The sequence below is a fragment of the Antechinus flavipes genome, chromosome 4, assembly GCF_016432865.1.
Source record: "Antechinus flavipes isolate AdamAnt ecotype Samford, QLD, Australia chromosome 4, AdamAnt_v2, whole genome shotgun sequence".
Lineage (NCBI taxonomy): Eukaryota > Metazoa > Chordata > Mammalia > Dasyuromorphia > Dasyuridae > Antechinus > Antechinus flavipes.
In genome coordinates, this window is record NC_067401.1 from 116,075,967 (window position 1) to 116,095,255 (window position 19,289).

A 19,289-nucleotide genomic window follows, 5' to 3' on the forward strand; every position below is an offset into this window, starting at 1 on the left:
TGCAAATAAAGTCCATTAAACTTCCTGATTCTTCTTGCCCTTTTGATTAATCCCAGCGTGTACAGAGATCTCACACTACCCAGTCTTCAGGCTTATAATTGTAGAAAAGTATAGTGTTCTCTTGTTTACTCAGGAGGCTTCCCTTCCAGGGTACATCTATACTCTTAGCTCATGAGAGCTCCTTTTTTTTCTTCTCTGTGGTAGATATAGAAACCTGATTTTGTAGTTTAATTGAGATTTTTTTCTTACCACTTGAACCACAGTTCCAGTGTGGAAAGGGTTGTATAAGAACCCTTTGGGTTTTTCAGAATGGCTTTGGATACAAGTTTGTGTGAAGCACTGATAAGAGTAGATTGTAGCAATGATTATTTTCCACTGAAAATAGCTGCTTTTGGTTGTAGGGAGTGAATGAAAAGAGAGAAACACTATCATTGCCAAACCTGGCACTATATTCAGCTCTTTAAATTAATGTATTTGGATAAAGGTTTAATTCCATATTCTATGTGTGTACCCATTGATGTTCAGTTATTTAGACAAGCACAATGTATTTAGTTCAGTTTAGCAGATAATTACTAAATACCTGCTATACATAAAGTCCTGGGGGTTCAAAGACAATAAGAAAATAATCCTTAAACTCAGGAACTTATATTCTTTTAGGAAAAGGGAGTGAGGAAAACACAACATATACACAAAATTATAAAGTTCAAAAAATAATTTTGGGAGGGAAAATACAGGAACAACTGGATGGTGGTAGTAAGAAAAGGCTTTGTGGAGAAGGTGGCACTTGAGGCTCCTTTGAAGTATGGATAGATAGAACATTGCCTACTACATGCCAGGCAATTTCCTAAGTACTAAGGATTCCAATAGGAGCAAACAAGTCACACTCTACCATCAAGGAGTTTACATTATAATGGGAGGAAACAATATAAAAAGGGGAGCTAGATGAGGGAAAGGAACACCCTGACAGAAGGGCAAGGTAACTGGTACTAAGGTCTCTACTGAAATGATTGTCTAAGTGGCAGTCACCAGTCAGAGAGGGGGCCTCTCCAGGCTGGCAAGGTTGCTGGTTAGGAGAATGAGCTGAGCCTGGAGCTGAGGATTCTAATAGGCAAGGGTTGAGGAGAAATTATGTTCATTTAAAATGCATCTGGGGATTGTGCCATGAGCTCATAACAATTAGGAGGGAATTCCTTTTCATCCAGATCCTATGTAAGCAGTGGATGGCTTGGTCTTGTCACCTCCATCAGGACAAGCATATCTTATAAGAGGGGGGAAAAAAAGATTACATTGTGAATTCACAGGTTTTTCATTAGTTAATCAGAGTTACAGAGACTTCAAAGAGTCTATCAGTTAATTCACTCAGCACTTGTGGAAATTCCTGGCACATTGAATGAAGTGGGTTGAAAATGTGAGTTGCCTTTAAAGTGATCCCAGACATCAGAAGCATATGTGGGTTTTTAAAAGACATACTAAATATGTATTGCTTAAATACAAAATGGCTAAATCTCCTTATGTGTTGACTTTCAAAGACTGAGGATGCCTGTTTGGGGAGGGGGGGATTTTTTTTTCACTTTCAACCTCCCTGTTCCCTCATTTGTCAACTGCTCTTGTTCTGGCCTCCAGGATGGGTATAAGTTGTAATTGCAGTTGTGTGTGGTAGTCTCAGGCCACCATAGACAGACTGCCTTCAGGGCAAGGAGACAGAGAATAGAGGGAAAAGGGACTTTTTTGGCAAGCCTCTGTGCTCCTTTCACCTCTGCAAACAGACCACCTAAATCATAATCAGTTGCAGTTGCCATAGGATCCCTTTGTAAATGATTACATATCTGAAAACCTTTTGTATGGGTATCCTGGGCATCTCTTTAAGCATATGGTAAATTTATTTTTAATTAAATTTCTGCATTTAAATAAAATAAGGCTCTTCAGAATACCAGGCAGGATACCGGTGCCATCTGTATTTAAGACTAGAGTTGATCCGTAAAATGAGTATGAGTATTTGGGGAGATTTACTGTTCACCCTTGCACTTCTGTTTCATCACAGGTGGAACAGGACTTGTTTAGGGGACTGTCCTAGATGAATTCTTTATATTAGCACTCTTCTTTTACCCCACTCCCAACTTATACCCCAGGATAATGACCCCATTTCTTGAGTATGTTTCTTAACTTTCTTGTTTCATTTTGGCTCAAGGGTATCTATGGAAGAAACATGGATGTAACTTTATGAATGAATTTTTAGTGTTGAGTACTTCTGGCCTTTGTCAGACTAAGTCCAGGCTCAGTACTTGTTATTTTTTCTTCCATTAACAGTTCAAGATCTAAAGATTTTCATTCGGAGCTAATTGCTTCTGGAGGAAAGCATTTAGAGGTTACATTGGAGGCATCATAGCATAGCTTATAAAATGCTGGATTAGAGTCAGGAAGCCCTGGGTACACAGCCCACCTCTGGGACTAACTTTCCAAAAAAAAAAAAAAAAAACATATATGGAAATAACAAAATAAAGATTTGTGGGGGGGCAATGAATTTTCTTGAGTCTTAACTTCCTAACAAAGGATAGCAATATCTGTAACTATTTCACAAGGTCATTGTGAGATTCAGATGTCAATAATGCAAATATTAGAACACTAAGTAAATGTTAGTTAGTATTGTATATACACAACCTAGAAACACGTGTATATATATGTACCCATGAATACGAATACATACATATATATGTATATGTGTAAGCTGGAAATGTTTCCTTTAAAAATATAAATCTCCATCCGCCAACTCAGATGTAAGAAATAGTAGAAGTTACCATCCTTGAATCTTTTAAAATGGAATAAGCAGAAAACTTTTGAGTCTGTGAAATATCCAAAAGAAAAGGTTTTTCCTTTGTTGTTACTGTTGCTCAGTTCTTCCTGAGTTGACCTTAGCTGAAATCATGACATTTTCTGTGACTGAAAGGAAAATGCTCCCCAGTCCTGTGAATCTCCAAATTTATTTTTCCAACTGATACTTCCAGCCATGGATTCTGTGACATTCGCCCAAAGGGAAACACCGGTCCTTGGGATTACACTGTGCATCCATTGTCTGAACTGTCACAGCCCTGGTGCGTAAAGCTGTTTGCATAGCGTGCTAACTCTATCAGGGTCAGTTCCAGTCTGTGGCCGCTAAAAATGAAAACCATGCTCCAACCGGGACAAGAGCAGGGTCACCAGCTGGCAAAGGATATGGCAATCATTTATATAAATATGCTTTCTCAAGCCCGCAAAAACAAAAAACCCCAACCCAACAGCTGGGAAGGGTTGGAAGTAGCCCCAAGGCTTGTTAGTCCCCTTCCAGATGGGGAGGTTAGACTGGGGCTAGCCAGACTGCTCCACATAGACTTCCGATTCGCATTAGAAATGAAAAGAGGGGAGGAAAGGGAAAAGGAAGACAAGCTACAAGCATGACTGCTCTGTTTTTCACCTAACTTAATCAAATAAGAGAAGAGTTTCCGAGACGGAAGGCTTGCATTTATTGATATTCACGCTCGTTTTTTTCTGTTTATCATGGTGTCTGATACAGTCCTTAACTACTTAAATGAGAAGCCTATCTGCTGCAAAGAAAGAGTTTATGTGTAATGTCATGGCTATTTGTAGACAGATTGAAAAAACCAATCTCAGATTTATGTCCTGTTTACATCTTCCAAACACTTACGTAGGACAGTCAGTGCAAGAAGAGAAGATAATTATGATGTTGGCTTGGTCCCAGAATTTTATCCGAAGGATAAGGTTCATTTTTTGTAATTTGATTTACCTGTATAATATGTAGTTATTGCACATTTAATATATGCAATGGGATCAAGAATACCATTTTCCCAGGTTCACTTTAAGGTTGCATGCCACTGGGAAAAATCTTGTTTTTATACCCTCCACGCTTTATGAGCCAAAGGTAGGAGTGAAGCTGTCCTTCAAACTCTTCCAGAGTGACATATTTTAAGTATAATGGTTAAATGAAAGACACCACCCTTGATGATGGAAAATTTATTCTCCATTACATGAACACAGGCAGCATCTTCGGCTTAATGGACAAATTTGCAAAAGCCAAATGGAATGGCAGCCATCACTTTTCCACCTCTCACCCCCACCTCAGTAGATTATTATTCGCAAAGAAGAAGCTCCAAAAATGAATACACCTTTTAGTGGGAAGAATGAGCTCATAATAGAATAATCAGTAAAGGAGGGGAAACGAGGATTTTGCCAAAGTATAACCACTTTGCTTCAGATTGCTGCAGTCTGACACAGAAGTTAAATCACTCCTCCCTACCTCCCCCTTGTAAATGTGGGCATTTGCCTAATGAACGACTAGAAGCAAGCACATCAACTTTACTCATTATGTTAAGGACATTTTGCAGAGAAAGCATAAAAAATTTGCCAGATCACAAATTATTACTAACCTACTACACTCTTCCTAACCCTGCTCCATCCTATGGCCAGCTACTCAGAGGACAGCTGAGCAATTTATCTGATGTTCTTTATTACTGATCCTTGACAGTCTTTGCACGGATTTGACCAAATAGACTGGTACTTTGTTCTTTTTAGCTCACTTGGTTTACACTGGGCTAATGAGACCAAGGTTGTGGGTTCAATCCTTGAGTGGAACAATTCACTCCAAAAGGAAAGGTCAAACATAGTGGCGTGAAAGATTTGAGGAAGGAGGGATCACTTCTCAGGCAGGAGCTGGGGGAATTAGAGAATCAGAGAAGGGCTTCCTGAAAGAGATGGTATATAATCTGCAAAGGGAGGGAAGAATTTCAACATAAAAAATGTGGAAGAGATTGTTTCAGATATTGAGATGATCATGTTTATAAAATCCACAGAGACAGGAAGGGACAATATAATAAGATTATGGGGTAACTAGTGGTCCAGTTTGTTCGGAATGTAAAGTAGATGAAGGGGACTAATGTAAAATAAATCTAGAAAAGTCTGTGAGTTCCAGATTGTGGAGGGCTTTAAATGCTAGGCTTGGAGGTATTTTATCCTACAGTAGGGAGCCAATGAGAGTTCTGAATGGAGGAGAAATATGATTGGACCTGTGCATTAAGAAGATTACTTTGGCAACAATATAAAGGGTGGATTGGAAAGAGAGCCCAGAGTAAGGGAGATCAGTTAGAAAACTATTAAAGTCATCTAAGCAAGAAATAATGAAGGCCTAAACTAGAGTTTGGACAGTATAAGTAAAAAGGAGGGGGAAAATTTAAGAGTTATTGCAGAGGCAAGATGTCAGGAATTGGCAATAAGTCATAGAAGCATGGATTTAGATCTATGAGGAACCTTTGAGGCTATCTAGTCCAGATTCTTTTAACAGATGAAGAAATTGAGGCTCAGAGTAGCCAAGGGACATGGGAGAGGTCACATAGGTAGTATAAATAGCAAAGTCAGGATTTGAACTCAGTGATTGTTAACTCTAAACCAGTTGCCCTTTCCACTGTGCTACACTGCCTTCTTCAGACTTTATGTAGAAAATGAAAAAAAGGAGAACTTGGAGATTTTGAACCTAGGCAACTGAGTGGAGCTATGAGAAGAAATAGAGAAATTAAGGGAGCAGGTTTAAAAGAGTTAAGAAATTCTTGTTTGTATATTGTGAGTTTGAAGTTGCATAGGACATTCAGCATGAAATTAGAAATGTAAAATAAATTTAGGGGAATAATTAAGGCTGAAGATAGAGGGCAGGAGCTATTTCTGCTACCAATAATTGTAGATACCTAACTATGGTTTTGTTGTTTGCAGTATCCTCCATATCCATCATCTCATTTGATGCTCAAGATAGTCCTGTGAGATGAGTGGTATTATGAGCCTCATTTCACAGATTTTTTTAAATGGGGCTCAGAGAGCTTAAGTGGCTTATATTGGGTTGTACAACTAGTGAATGAGAGAGGCAGGGTTTAAATCCAGATCTTCCTAACTCCGAAATCCAGCCCTTGATGCAGTTGAAGTAATGGGAATATATATGATCACCATGGGAGATGAGAAGGATACCTAGAAGAAACCCTTCAGACATATCCATAGTAGATACCCAGATTTACTAAAAAAAAATTGTTAATTAATTCCTTGTTTCATTTTATTTCACATAGAATAGACTTTATAGTATCCAAAATGGCATTCAAACATGAAGACTTTATCAGAAAATTTGATGACTTCTGAAAAATCCCCATGAAGCATGTTTGAAACATGTTAATCATTCCCAAATACTTTCCATGGTGTTTTCACAGAAGCATCAGATAGACAGGGGAAAAAAAGGATTATGAATTGTGCATCTAGTTTTTTGACACTTGAAATCAGAAATTATCCCGTTTTAGTTTTAGGTTGGTGACCTATTTGAATTTGAATGTGTCCTGTATTAGGCAGGCATGATTACTGCATGCCTGTAATCCCTCGATGCTGAAATTATAGTTACCTCTTGAGCTCAGGAGACTTAATTTGCAGTGGGCTACACTAATCAGGTGTCCTCACAAAATCTGGCACAAATGTGATCACCCACTGCACTACCATATTGTCTAAAGAAGTCCAGGTTGGCAACAAAGCAAATCAAAGCTTCCATGCCAAATCAATGGTGGGATTGGGCTAGTGAGTGGCTGCTACTCAAGTCTCCAAAAAATGAATGGGAAGGAAGGAAGGTAGATAGGTAGGTAAATAGGTAAGTAGGAAGAAAGAAAAGAAGGAAGAGAGGAAAGGAGGGAGGGAGGGAGGGAGGAAGAAAGAAGGGTGGGAGAGAGGAAGAGAGGAAGAAAGAAAAGTAGGAAGGAAAGAAGGAGAGAGGGAGGAAAAAGAAAAAAAGGAAGAAAAGAAATAAGAAAGTAGGGAGAGAGGGAAAAAGAGAAGGAACTTTTAGGAATTTGCCAAGACTCATTAGGAGATGATATAACTTTGTCCTTTTTTACATTACTTCGCTAGTCATCTAACATTTTAACTAACTGTCCATTCTCCCTCCCTACCATATCATATGGGATGGGGAAGATTCTCATGTCTTGTCTTCATCATTTACCAAGCCTTTCTCAGTCCCTCTTAATGTTAGTGCCTTTATGCTATTGATTATCTCCAATTTGTGCTATATATGTCTTGTTTGTACATAGTTGTTTGTATGTTTTTTCCATGTTAGACTGTAACTTACTTGAGAATAAGGACTGTTTTTTGCCTTTCTTTGTAGCCCTCTGCACTTAGCATGGTGCCTGACACATACTATGTGCTTAATAAAGAATGCAGACTGACTTAGTCACAAAAGTTAACTCCTCATCAGCAATTGGCCAGAGTTTGAAGGGTTTCTAAGGAAACCAATCCATGGAAATATGCCAATGATATTTTTTGCAGAAAACCAGACTTAGTTCTTGGTGTCTTACTACATGCATGTATTGTACCAGATGCCTAATAACCAACCACCACCCCTTCCTTTTACCCATTGGCAACTAGCACCCATCAGAGCAAAACACATTAGCAACTTCAGAATAATAGAAAGTAAAAAGGTTTTTTGTTGTTTTTTTTTTTAAAGCAATCACAGCACAGGGTAATAATCTTCATCCTTTCAGTATCTTTGCTTCACTAAGGCCATCTAGTTTAGTTTCTTTTTCCATCTAATGATCATATTACATCCTTAACCAGAATTATTTGGCCTATGGTAGCAGATATGCTGGAAAAGAAGACAGAGTCAAAAAAATTCTGCACAGACAGATACTAATTTGGGACCATAAGTTTTCAGAGTAACTGATGACCAATTGTTCAATTACCTTCTGAGGCAGAAGTGACAGCTTAATTTTAGTAGGCATCCTGTGATCTGTGTAACCATATTCATGTCGGCAGCATTGGTCTTCCAAGTTAGATCCTATCTTCTTTCCCTTTGAAAAAGGCCAGTAGAGTGAGGTCATTTAAAACTACCTGAATACAACTTTGTTGGTTTCCACCTCACTACAAGGTCCTGGGGGTCATGACCTCTTGACTTTAGAGGTTGGGGGTCTCATGCTTTTTGATCTTTCCTGATTCCTCAGAATCTGCCCACTTCCTCTGCAACATTAGAGTCTTGTTATGTAAGGAAATTAGAAACATCAACAGGTCTGACTAAGGGCAGCAAGTTTTTGGTAAGAGATAAGCTTTAGCGTGTATTCCAAAATAATGAAATCCTAATTCCAAGGTGTTTTTAAAATGGAAACATACTTAGAAGATGCTGAGCAAAGCTTGAGCATCCTGTTTGGGTTATGATAGCCCCAAACGGGAATGGCATGTGTCTGGGTGGGTACCTATAGCCATTTCATTCTCTTGCCAGAAAATGGTTTCATTTCTCAGCTTTTTCTTTAAAAACAACTACAAATAAAAGATCCCATTGTTTGGTGTCTCTTTCTGTAAATGCTATGCCCACCTCCAAGTCTTGAAGCAGATTGCTCCAGAAAGCAATTAAGGGCTACAGATTGGTTGGAGTTAATAGGAAACTGATTCATAAAATCACCTGTTTCTCTTGGTTTCCTACTTCTGCTGCTGTCCTTGTCAAAGACCTTTCCCATACTCTGAAATGTTCTTTCTGGCAGATCCTCAAATCTGGGTTCACTTCTCTAAATTACCTAGTATTTATTTCATATATACTTCATGAATACCTTATTTTTTAAATAAAGCCTGTTCCAGAAGTCTTAGAGCATTTTTCAACACCAAAATTTTTGTGGCATTCTGCATAATTACATGTTATCTCCCCTGGTAGAGCATAAACTTGTTAAGGAAGAGACTGTTTTCATTTTTGTCTTTGTATCACCATTCTAAAGCAGCTAGTGGACAAGGTGGATAGAGCAGTGGACCTAGATTCAAAAAAATTCATCTTCCTGAATTCAGATCTGACCTCAGATACTTAATGACCCTGGACAAATCACTTAATCCTGTTTGCCTCAGTTTCCTCATCTGTAAAATTAACTGGAAAAGGAAATGGCAAATCACTCCAGTATCTTTGCCAAAAAAACCCTAAATGATGTCATGAAGAGTCAGACATGACTGAACAATGGCAATTATCACCATGCCAAATATAGCACCTGGCACAAAATCAGTACATAATAAATGTTCATTGTTGATAGTTCAGCTTGACATATTGTAGGGGGTAAAGCAGTTCTCACCTCCCAGTTCCCTTTAATGCTGAACAAAATAGTAATTGACTTATTTTGACTTATCTTGATGAGATCTACCTCCCCCTTCTTTTGTTTTTCTCTCTCTCTACTGATTCTGAACTTTTTGTGCCTCTGTTAATATCTCAGTTTTGTCTCTCCAACTCTTGTTATGTAAGGAAATCGCTTACTCCAAGGTCCATAAATTACTAGGATGTCTTTACAGATCTCTACATGGAGAAATTTTCCTGAGGTTAGTGAGCATTTTCATCATCATTATAACTAGCATTTATATGGAGAACTTATAATGTGGTAAAGAACTATGCTAAATCCTTTACAATTATTATCTCATTAGATCCTTACAACAACCTTGGAAGGTAGGTGATGTTATTATTCCCATTTTACAGATAAGGAAACTAGGAAACCAGAAATTGTTACTTAACAGGAATTAAGTGTCTGAGGCAGATTTGAACTCTTGGCACTCTATCTACAGTGTAGCCCAGTTGCCTAAAAGTCCTTTATTGTTCTTCCAAAGTGTGTATTTGGTATGAAACACTGCCTCTGTCCCAGGAATCCAGTAGTCTCCACTACAAAAAAGGACGCAAATGGGAGCATAAGAAATTTCAAAACCAAGTTTGAAAAACCAAGTGATCTTTTTCTGACAAGATAGCTTTTTAATTCCTTTCCAGAGGTACATTTTCTCACATTCATTAGGCAGCAAGAAAGGACAAATATATACTTTTTAAATAGTACAAGATATTTTGCAGTTGCTTTTGCTCATCAAACTAGACATGTTACTTGTAAAAACCATAAAATAATATGTTATTATTACAACCCAAATATGTAATTCATCAAAAGTCACTAAATTTTGTCCGAGTCTGAGAGCTTGATATTCACTAGAATCCACTAGAAGCAAAGACATCAGGGAGCCAAAGAACAAAATTCATCCTTCCCACTCATACATTTAAGCCATATGTCAGATATACGAGAGTGTTGAAAGTGTGTGTGTATGTGTATGTGTATCTGTGTATTCTAAACTCCTTTGGGTTTCTTGGGCTTGCCAGCTGAATAAGGAGGACAGTGGAGACAATATGAAAGTTATCCACTGCCACCACAGAAAACAGCCAGCAAGTATGACTTTGAGCTGGGAACATGAGCTGTGAGAGAGATGTTTGAATAACTTGGAAATCCACAGTTAGATTCCAATATATTTATTTTCCAGGGTACATTGTCTCCTTTACAGAGGGGAAAGGGAACAGTTTTGACTTGGACCATAATAAATGTGGTGCTGGAGAAGGTGAGAGACTTGGAACATGGGCGCCTTAGCTCAAGTTGTAGCCAAGGGAGCTGTGTGGTTAGTGATGAGTGAGGAGAGCATGTCACTTTCTCAAATCTGGGATCTTCCATGATCTTTATTTATTTGTTGTTTTTATTTTTAATAACAGCTTTTTACTTTCAAAATACATGCAAAGATAGTTTTCAACATTTACCCTTGCAAAACCTGATGTTTCAAATTTTTCTCCTTCCCTTCCCTCCTTTCCCTTTCTCCTGGACAGCAAGTAAGCCAATATAGGTTAAACATGTGCATTTCTTTTAAACATATTTCCACATTTATCATGCTTCACAAGAAAGATCAGACAAAAAAGGAAAAAAAATGAGAAAGAAAAAAAGCAACAAATGATAACAAAAAAGATGAAAATACTATATTGTAATTCACATTCAGTTCCTATAATCTTCTTTCTGGATGCAGATGGTTCTCTCCATCACAATTCTATTGGAATTGGCCTGAATCACCTCATTGTTGAAAAAAGCCAAGTTCATCAGAGTTGATTGTCACATAATATTGTTGTTGTCATGTACAATGTTTTCTTGGTTCTACTCCCATTTAACATCAATTCATGTGAATCTCTTCAAGCCTTTCTGAAATCATCCTGCTGATCATTTCTAATACAACAATAATATTGCATACAATGTATTTTTCTGTAGTAAAAGGACTGCATTTGGTAGAAATGTTGAGTACTGGAATAATGGCTGAAAGATCAATATTTGTTGTGGGCAGGGGAAGCAGGAGTCCTGAACAATCCACATGCAAAAAGTTCCTGGATAATGAAGAATTAGCTGTATGTTTTATTTTTATTCAACTTTCTAATTGTAATTATGAGAATTAAATCTCCCAGCCAGTGCTATCTAGTTGTCTTGTCACTCTCAGGTCTCTGATCTCATTATTGAAAAGGGATGGGAATGTGTGCTTGGTTCAAGCATCTTTTGACTTCAGTCCTGGAGTTTGCTGTTAAAGCATCAGTTTTGGAAGTGTAATGTAATTGGGCACTCCTTAACCTCCTCAGGTGAGCCTGAGCTAAAATAATTATATTTTTTTCAAAACTCAGAATTTCAAAATAGCAAAGTTGATATACTGATAGCTAGCACTTTGAATAAACCACCAAACAAATGTACTTTTAACAACTTTCTAATAAGATCATGAGCCATAAAGATGACACTAAATTATATTGCAAAAACTGTCATTTCTTTTTTTTTTTTCAGTTAAATGTTGCTTTACTATGTTAGTACATACCAATATTTATGTAACCAGAGCAGAGGTTGTAGATGATTCATATTTCCATTTGGATGGGAGCACTGTCTTGGTCTTGTAATAATACTGAGCCAACTGATGAATATGGCTCTGGTCCAGAATCAGACAGAATTTAGAATCCTTATTCTTTCTGTTTCTCTCAAGATGCTTTGGAACAGCAACAGCTTTCTTGATCAAGTGATAAAGATCTTCAGGAAGGTCAGGAAACAAGTCCATTGAACTTAAGAATTCTCAAAATTTTGTTTCAATTACAAAATATCCTTGTGCCACACCATGAGAATCCCAAAGGATCACACTGATCTGGGAGAGAATCAGGCCCATCTTGGCCAGCTTGTAGATCTGCTCTTTCATGTTGTCTAAGGTGAGCTTCTGCCACATGGGCATCCTGCGGCATTGTGGTAGAGAAGACTGGGACCCTTCCTGGAAGCATACATGCGACCCATGATGGCAACGATCAGGCCCCGAAAGAGAGAGAATTGTAGAGAGCAAGGCAGATCATTGTTCAATTTGACAGAAGTGGCATGTTCTCCTTGTCATTTCCTTTTTTGCACTTTTGTAAATCCTAACAAAAACAAACTAGATCATTTGATCAAATGAAAATAATTGCTTAAGTAGCCCAAACTACTTAAGAAATTTACATATAGTGCTCTGTTTACAAAAATATCAACCATCTTTTTTGGGGAGAAGATGATATTTTATTTTAGTTAAAATAGTACATTAAAAAATAGATTGTTTTTGTTAAAATAATACCCAGATAATAACCCTTCAGTATATTACAAAACTATTACAAAGCATAAGAAACATATAATCACTTTTTTTTTTTTAAAGATCTCAACTTCATTGATATTGTTCAGTAAGACTGGGAACAAAAGAAAAATAAAAGGTTATATTTCAGTTCCCAAAATATCAGGGGGATGTGCCAATTATTGTTTAGAGCTAATTCTAGGGGATTGTGTTACAGAAACCTCATTTTAAAGAGGACATATGAAATAAAAGGAGGCTAAATTGAGTTATTTTACAAAGCCCTTATAGATTGGGACATGGTGATTTTACATAGTGAAAAACATACCTTCCATGGAAATTAGATGAATATTATTTTCTTTTCCACAGCATCTTAAATAGGGCTAGTCAATATACAGGTTGGCCCATAGTTTCACAAGGTGATTCAGACAATTTTTTAAATGATCTACATGGAGTAGCAATCAGTACTGGTGTATTTTCATTTCATCCCCATTTAGCTAATTTGGCTTATGCTTTTCAGAATTTATCTTATGGAAACAAATCACCTTCTCCTGTGCCAGGACCCATCTTGAATCTGGAATCGAGTCACGGATCTTCTGCCCAAAATGTTTGCCACTTCAAGAATCTTCCTGTCACCTTTAATGCTCAAGCAGTTTTAACTGAAGAGCTTTCTTAGGAGTAAATAGTATTGAATGGGAGAGAAAATGGGAGATAAACAGTTTCTCATCAGTCCCTTCTCTCTCTCCCTCCACTGCCTTCAAGAAGAGGGGCATGCAATTCATTTTAAAAGGTCTCCCAGGAGTCCATTTCACAAATATTTTTATTCAGAATTTCATATCTACCCATTGCTATAATTATATAGCAATATAATTCTAATTATTATAATTATCCCTCAGAAAACCAGAACTCTCAGTAATTTGCCTTCAACTACTTAGGACCAAATGAAGTAAATTATTTTTTCATTTAAGTAATGAATTGACTAAGTACTTATTAAGTAACTGTTATGCACCAGGTACTGTGTTAGGCACTGGGAATCTAAAGACAAGAATAATATAACGATGCTCAAGCTTTCAAAGATTTACATTCTGCTAGAATAATATAGCTCAAATGAAAACTAGGAGGAACTACAATTTAAAAAAAAAAAAAAAGATGGTAAGGGTGTTTGAAAGAAAGAAAAAATTGAAACTTGATTTTATATTCTCAAAGACAAATAAAATCCCATTAAAGCCTGATGTATCAGTGACTAGGGGCAGTCAAAATTGGTACCCAGCCAAGGTAGAGATCACTCTTGGCTAAAGAGAAGTATTAGAAACTTTTCAGAACTGGTAAGTTAGACTTAAGTGATTGCAGTAATATAATTTGTTCTCCTCCCATACTTGCAATGAGTTCTCAAGTGACACATTAGTCCTTCAGTCATTCTCCATGGGAATTGAGGGCCAATAAAAATATTATAGCCCCAAACTTCCGAGTTCTACCAACTTAAAAAAATCTTAATAATTGGTCTGATTCCAAGTCCCCACATACCTTGTTTAATGAAGGTTGTTGCCTTAGAAGACTTCTGGGAGTCCAAAGGTACCAGACCTGGTTGCTACTCAGTATTAATTATCAAACAGGATGAATAAAAAGAGAACAGTGGGCACCCAGTGGTCTTGAAGCATTGTGACTCTGGAAAAGGCCTTTAATTACATAGAATAATGCTCATAAGAAATTTATGAAATTTCATAATTTCATAAATTTCATGAAGGTAATGATCTAGCTCAGTTCTTCCTTGCTGGAGAATATAGACAGGGTAGACTTCTCCCTCCTACGACAATGAATGTCAAACTGTTACAGAGCCAAGATGTAATTATAGTTCAATTCATTCCAATTTGCCAAGTACATATTATGCTTCCACGATGTACCAGGCCATGTGCAATGAGCTATAGATGCTAAGACAAGAACAAATAATCTCTGTCCTCAACAAGTTTACTGGAATAAACTATCTGTTGGTGTTTATGAGTTACTAAATCTAAAAGGAAAGAATTTTTTTCCCTTAAACCTTAAAAAAGGTTTTTCAAAAGTAATTAATATCTGATTTGGAGTTTTAGCCCCTTTAGATGAAGTGCAAAATGGCCATTCTCTGCAAATTTATATTTAAATTTATAAAGAAGATAGAGGAGATGATGTGTGTATACTTGGAGTACTGAGCCCCAGGAGTAAAGAATATCTGAGTTCTAGCCATACTTTATTAGCTGTATGATCTTGTGCATGTCACTTCAATTTTCTTAGCCTCAATTCTCTTGTCTGTTATAAATGGGACCAATAATGCCATCTGTCTCACAGAATTGTTATGTGGATCCAATAAGCTGATTCATGTAAACCACTTTGTAAATCTTAAAGGCATATTTAAACATCAGTTTTGTTTTTGTTCTTATGAAGCAAGAAAACATACCCTAAGAAAATGTTATTTAGAGAAAACAAGATAGGTCCCCAAAGCATGGAAGTTTTTTATACTAATATACTGTTTCCCTAAATCCTATATTGTACTGCTCCCCCCACCATTATACTCAGAAATCTTCCTTTTTTTTTTTATTCTTTTTGTCTTCTGGGAAAAAAAATCTAAACCAAAAAGAAGCTTTTAGCTGAAAGGTTCAAAGGAGTTTCACTATTTCCTGCTGTGTAAAATCACAAGCATAATCACCATACAGATGTGTTGTTGAGTTGTTGGGAAGGATAATGATTGAAAAGCATTTAGCAAATCTATTGGAAGCTTCCAGTTGCATATTTTGCCCCATCTGTGCATGGCAGGGTTTCATCTCTGGAAACTTTTTTTTTCCAGGCTAAGTGTGAGTTTGAATTCCCAGCTGCAACTTTAAGCTTTGTCACCAGGACCAAAGGGTCAGTCAGTATCATTCTGCAGAGAGGTCTTTTTGAGACCTCATATCCTGTACTTTGTGTAACCAAATTGACCCTTAAATGGGCAGCGGCCAGTTTTGCCATTGGCACAGAACTAATGAACATCAACTCCATCCAAGTTATGTAGAGAGAGAAGGTAGAAAGAATGGACTGCTGGGATCTTCCAAAGTGGGGTATAAAGCAGGATGGGGTGCCTAGCCTGCTGTCTCCCAGCTGTGATTTTGGCAGCATGTCACTCAGGCTGTTGTGCAGGGCTGAGCCTGGCTGCCTGTGATTTACTAACTGTTGTACAAACATTTCCTCACTCTGTGAGGTTTGATGTATTCCCCCAGCCTCCATGGCTTACCAGAGTCACTCAGCTCCTGAGTCAAAACTGCCTTTGTTTACAGTTTTTCCGGAAATTTTCACAGAGGGATTGGGGAATGGGGAAATATCTTTCTCCCTCTTCCAATGTTTTATTTTTAAGTCAACACTTTCTTCAAGTTTATTTGTGCTCAACTAGATTCTTGTACAAGGTATCACTCCATATCCAAATGGGAATTGTTGCATTTCTAAAAATAGGCTCAAGGTCATGTGAACTAGTTGAGAGAAAGCTAAAGATACCAAGTTTATTAGACCTTTATATCTAGTTCCTTCTTTTTCCATAATATTCCATGTTTAAATTTGTCTGAAAGGCTTTTCCCACATCCATATTTGTGACCAGGCCTTATGTGAAAAGTTGAAACATCAAGTGGAATCTTTTAAAAACAAAAATACTCATGTTAAAAATAACAGAATTTCTTACTACTTGTCTTTGAAATCTTCCTCAGAAGTAGAAACTCTAATCTGGCGCTTAGAGTTCCAGTGTTGGATATTTTCAGCCAAAGAATACTCATGAAAAATACATAGTACCTTTTTTTAGATTTCTTTGTATCTGATACCTACTACTTCTGCTTTGCTATCACATTAATCAAAGATAAAAACTAAAGCATGGAAATGTTAATAAACTTTTGAAATAATTGGAACCAAATTGAAAGCATCACTGGAAGAAGTAACAAAATCAAGTTTGAAGTCCGGACATTAAAAGTTCAATTCAGAATCATATTGACTAGGTATAAAGCACAGAGAAGACACTTAGACATTCTTGTAGATGGCTGGGTTAATTGATTACCTTCTCCCCAGTGTTCCTTAACCATTTTCTTTTCCTTTTCTTCCTTCCTCTTCACTCCACCTTAACCCAAGCAGAGTTTCTTGACAAACAATTGTTTTTACCTTGAAACAAATCTCTCTGGAAAAAGAATTGAAAGTCTATTCTGGGAAATCATCCTATCTTTTTTCCACCTGCCAAAGAAAAGTTGTCTAAGAGTGAAAAGTTGAAGTTCCTATTTTTCCTGCTTTTTGGAGTAAGAACAGACAGAACCCTTCACGAGCTAGATGTAGCCAGACACTAATTTCCTGATAAAAAATGTTATGTTTTGCGACGGAAAGGTTATTTCATTTCACCGAATCCAGCTGGACTTCCTCTTGGGCCTCCCACATTGTCAGCATCCCTGATGTTTACTTGTTGACCAACAGAAGACCACCAGAATGAGGTTATTTCCATTCCTGCAGACCTTTCCTTCTGCCAGAAAGAGAACTGAGCCTATGAGATGATGGAAGGGAAGAAGCTAGTGGGGGAGGGGAGCTGGGAAATGAAGGGGGGCAGTTAGAGACATAGGGAATTGTAGTGATCCCACATGACATTCAGGAACCACTGCAGACTCCTAAGGCTCAAGATATTCTCCTTCCCCATAATGTCATTGACCTTGACATGCTCAGAACAAATTGGTCTTTGTGATTACTACCACATGCTGATAGTGCCTTCTAACCCCAGCATTGGTCTGGTTTAAAGGGGGCATAAAGGAAGAGCTGCTCATAAGAGAATAAGCTGCTTTTATGTTTTCTCTAAAGGCCCTTCCCCAGCACACATTCTCTTACTCCAATGTTTAGTCCTATTTTGGACTAAGTAGTATTACTTCAGCTTGAGGTGTCCCAGATTTTCTAGGAAACAGAAAAGGTGTGGTTCTTCCAGGTCCTCATGTGTTGAGCTAGCTGTGTGTGGAACTGTGAACCAGAGCATAATGAGTTTAGTGGGCAGTTGTGACCCCCAAGATAGCCTTTCTGGCCACTCAATTTAGAAGACACTGTTTATTACCTTTCTTCCCTTGAGCCACACACAGAGTTAGTCATCAACCCTCGGTAACATCTCATCTATTAACTGAAGGACAATGATTTGTATATGGTACCAGCTAAAGGCTCAACAGGCCAGTGTCACAGCAGGGAAGAGCAATTAGCAAATTCATGAATTATGGTTCTGTTTTTGCTTCTATTACACAAGTTAATCATTTGTAAAGACCTTCTGCCTTGATTATAGATGTCAGAACTTGATAATTTCTTCCTAAGTCTCTGCTGTGAAATGTAGAAAATGTGGAAAATTCAAAATTATTTAGGAAATTCACACATTTTCCTTTTCTCTAATAGCAATTAAGGTGAGCCTAATTCTCTTTTGAAATTGTACTTCAAGCATGCAAATGATTAGCCTTATCCACGGAACCCTCATTTACTAAGAATTTATCTAACTCACTTTAAATCTTTTAGCTTGAGTTACAGATCTCTTGGTCCTGACTATATTGCATACCTTGTCATGTCTAACAAGCCATGGATTAGACCAGAGTCCAAGCAGAAAATATTGAAAAATCTTCCAGAGATCTCTTAGGAGCACTGGATGAGAGATTTCATTGTCAGTAGTTGACATTGTTGTTCTGAACCAAAAAGATAGAGCTGGAATGGAATTCAGAAAACTATGGTGATAGTATTGGCAGTGGTGGTGAGGGGTGAACTCTGAGAGGGTAAATAACATAATGAATGGCAAAGAAGCCAAATAGTATTTACCACTACATAAGACTTGACTTTTCCTGTGGATATGCAGGTTTATATTAATTCTTGGGACTTAACGTTTTTGTTGTTAAGTCTCACTTTTCATGACACCTTTTGGGGTTTTCTTGGCAGAAATACTGGAATGGTTTGCCATTTTCTTTTCCAGCTCATTTTACAGATGGAAAGTGAGGCAAACTGAGTTAAATGACTTGTCCAGTGTCACACATATAGTAAATATCTGTGGCTACATTTAAACTCAGGAAGATGAGACTTCCAGACTCCAGGATTAGCACTCTATCTACTTCATTATCTTCCTCTACTTTCCCCTAACTTTCCCCCCACTATTTTCTAGAAACATTTTACATAGAATGGAAACATTTTAGCTTCAAAATTTATAGGTGCTAAAGAAAAGGAACAAAAACTATAGTGATCTGTTCAAATTGTAGATACTCTGTAATCCCCACTCATTGAATCTTTTGAAAGTTTGTAAAGTCTCCCAGTGTGCTTGTGATAACAAGAATGCTCCTTGATTTTAGATCTTCTGCCTGCCTGAAATGTAAATACAAAATGCACCATTAAGGAAGTAAACCAGTGATCTCTTTCAATTCTCAAAAGGAAATAGCAGAAATGTTTGAGTGCTAGTATTTAGATTTAGCTTTTTTTTTTTTTTTGAGAAAGTTTATTACCTTCTGAGAAAGTTATACTCGTGCTCATATAAATGGTTTTTCTTTTAAAATTTTAGACACAAACTTTTTCCCCCTATGAAATTGAAATTTTAAGATTCTTTGCAATAGTCTTAGTATTTTCTGACAACCATAAAGTTTGAAAATAAATTTAACTCATCATTGAACCTACAAACATAACAGTGTCCCCTGGCATTCTATTTACTTCCCTGAAGTAGTTGGGGACAAGATGGGGGAACTACTGAAGGTGACAATGATCCTATGGTGACTTTGCCTTGTAGGCCTAGAATTTAAATATAATAAAATAAGGAAAAAATGTGGGAGAGGGATAAATGAAGAAAAAGAACAACAAATAATAACAAACTTTTTTATTGGATTTTTTTCAGTCTTTAT

General features: G+C 37.2%; 1 protein-coding gene and 1 pseudogene across 6 annotated transcripts in view; one reads left to right on the forward strand and one right to left on the reverse strand.

Annotated features, from left to right (window-relative positions):
- The window catches only part of BCAS3 (BCAS3 microtubule associated cell migration factor), a 787,317-nt gene that overhangs the window by 541,246 nt on the left and 226,782 nt on the right, over positions 1-19,289 (forward strand). The window lies entirely within an intron of this gene.
- On the reverse strand, positions 9,799-15,499 carry LOC127559943 (40S ribosomal protein S13-like; annotated as a pseudogene).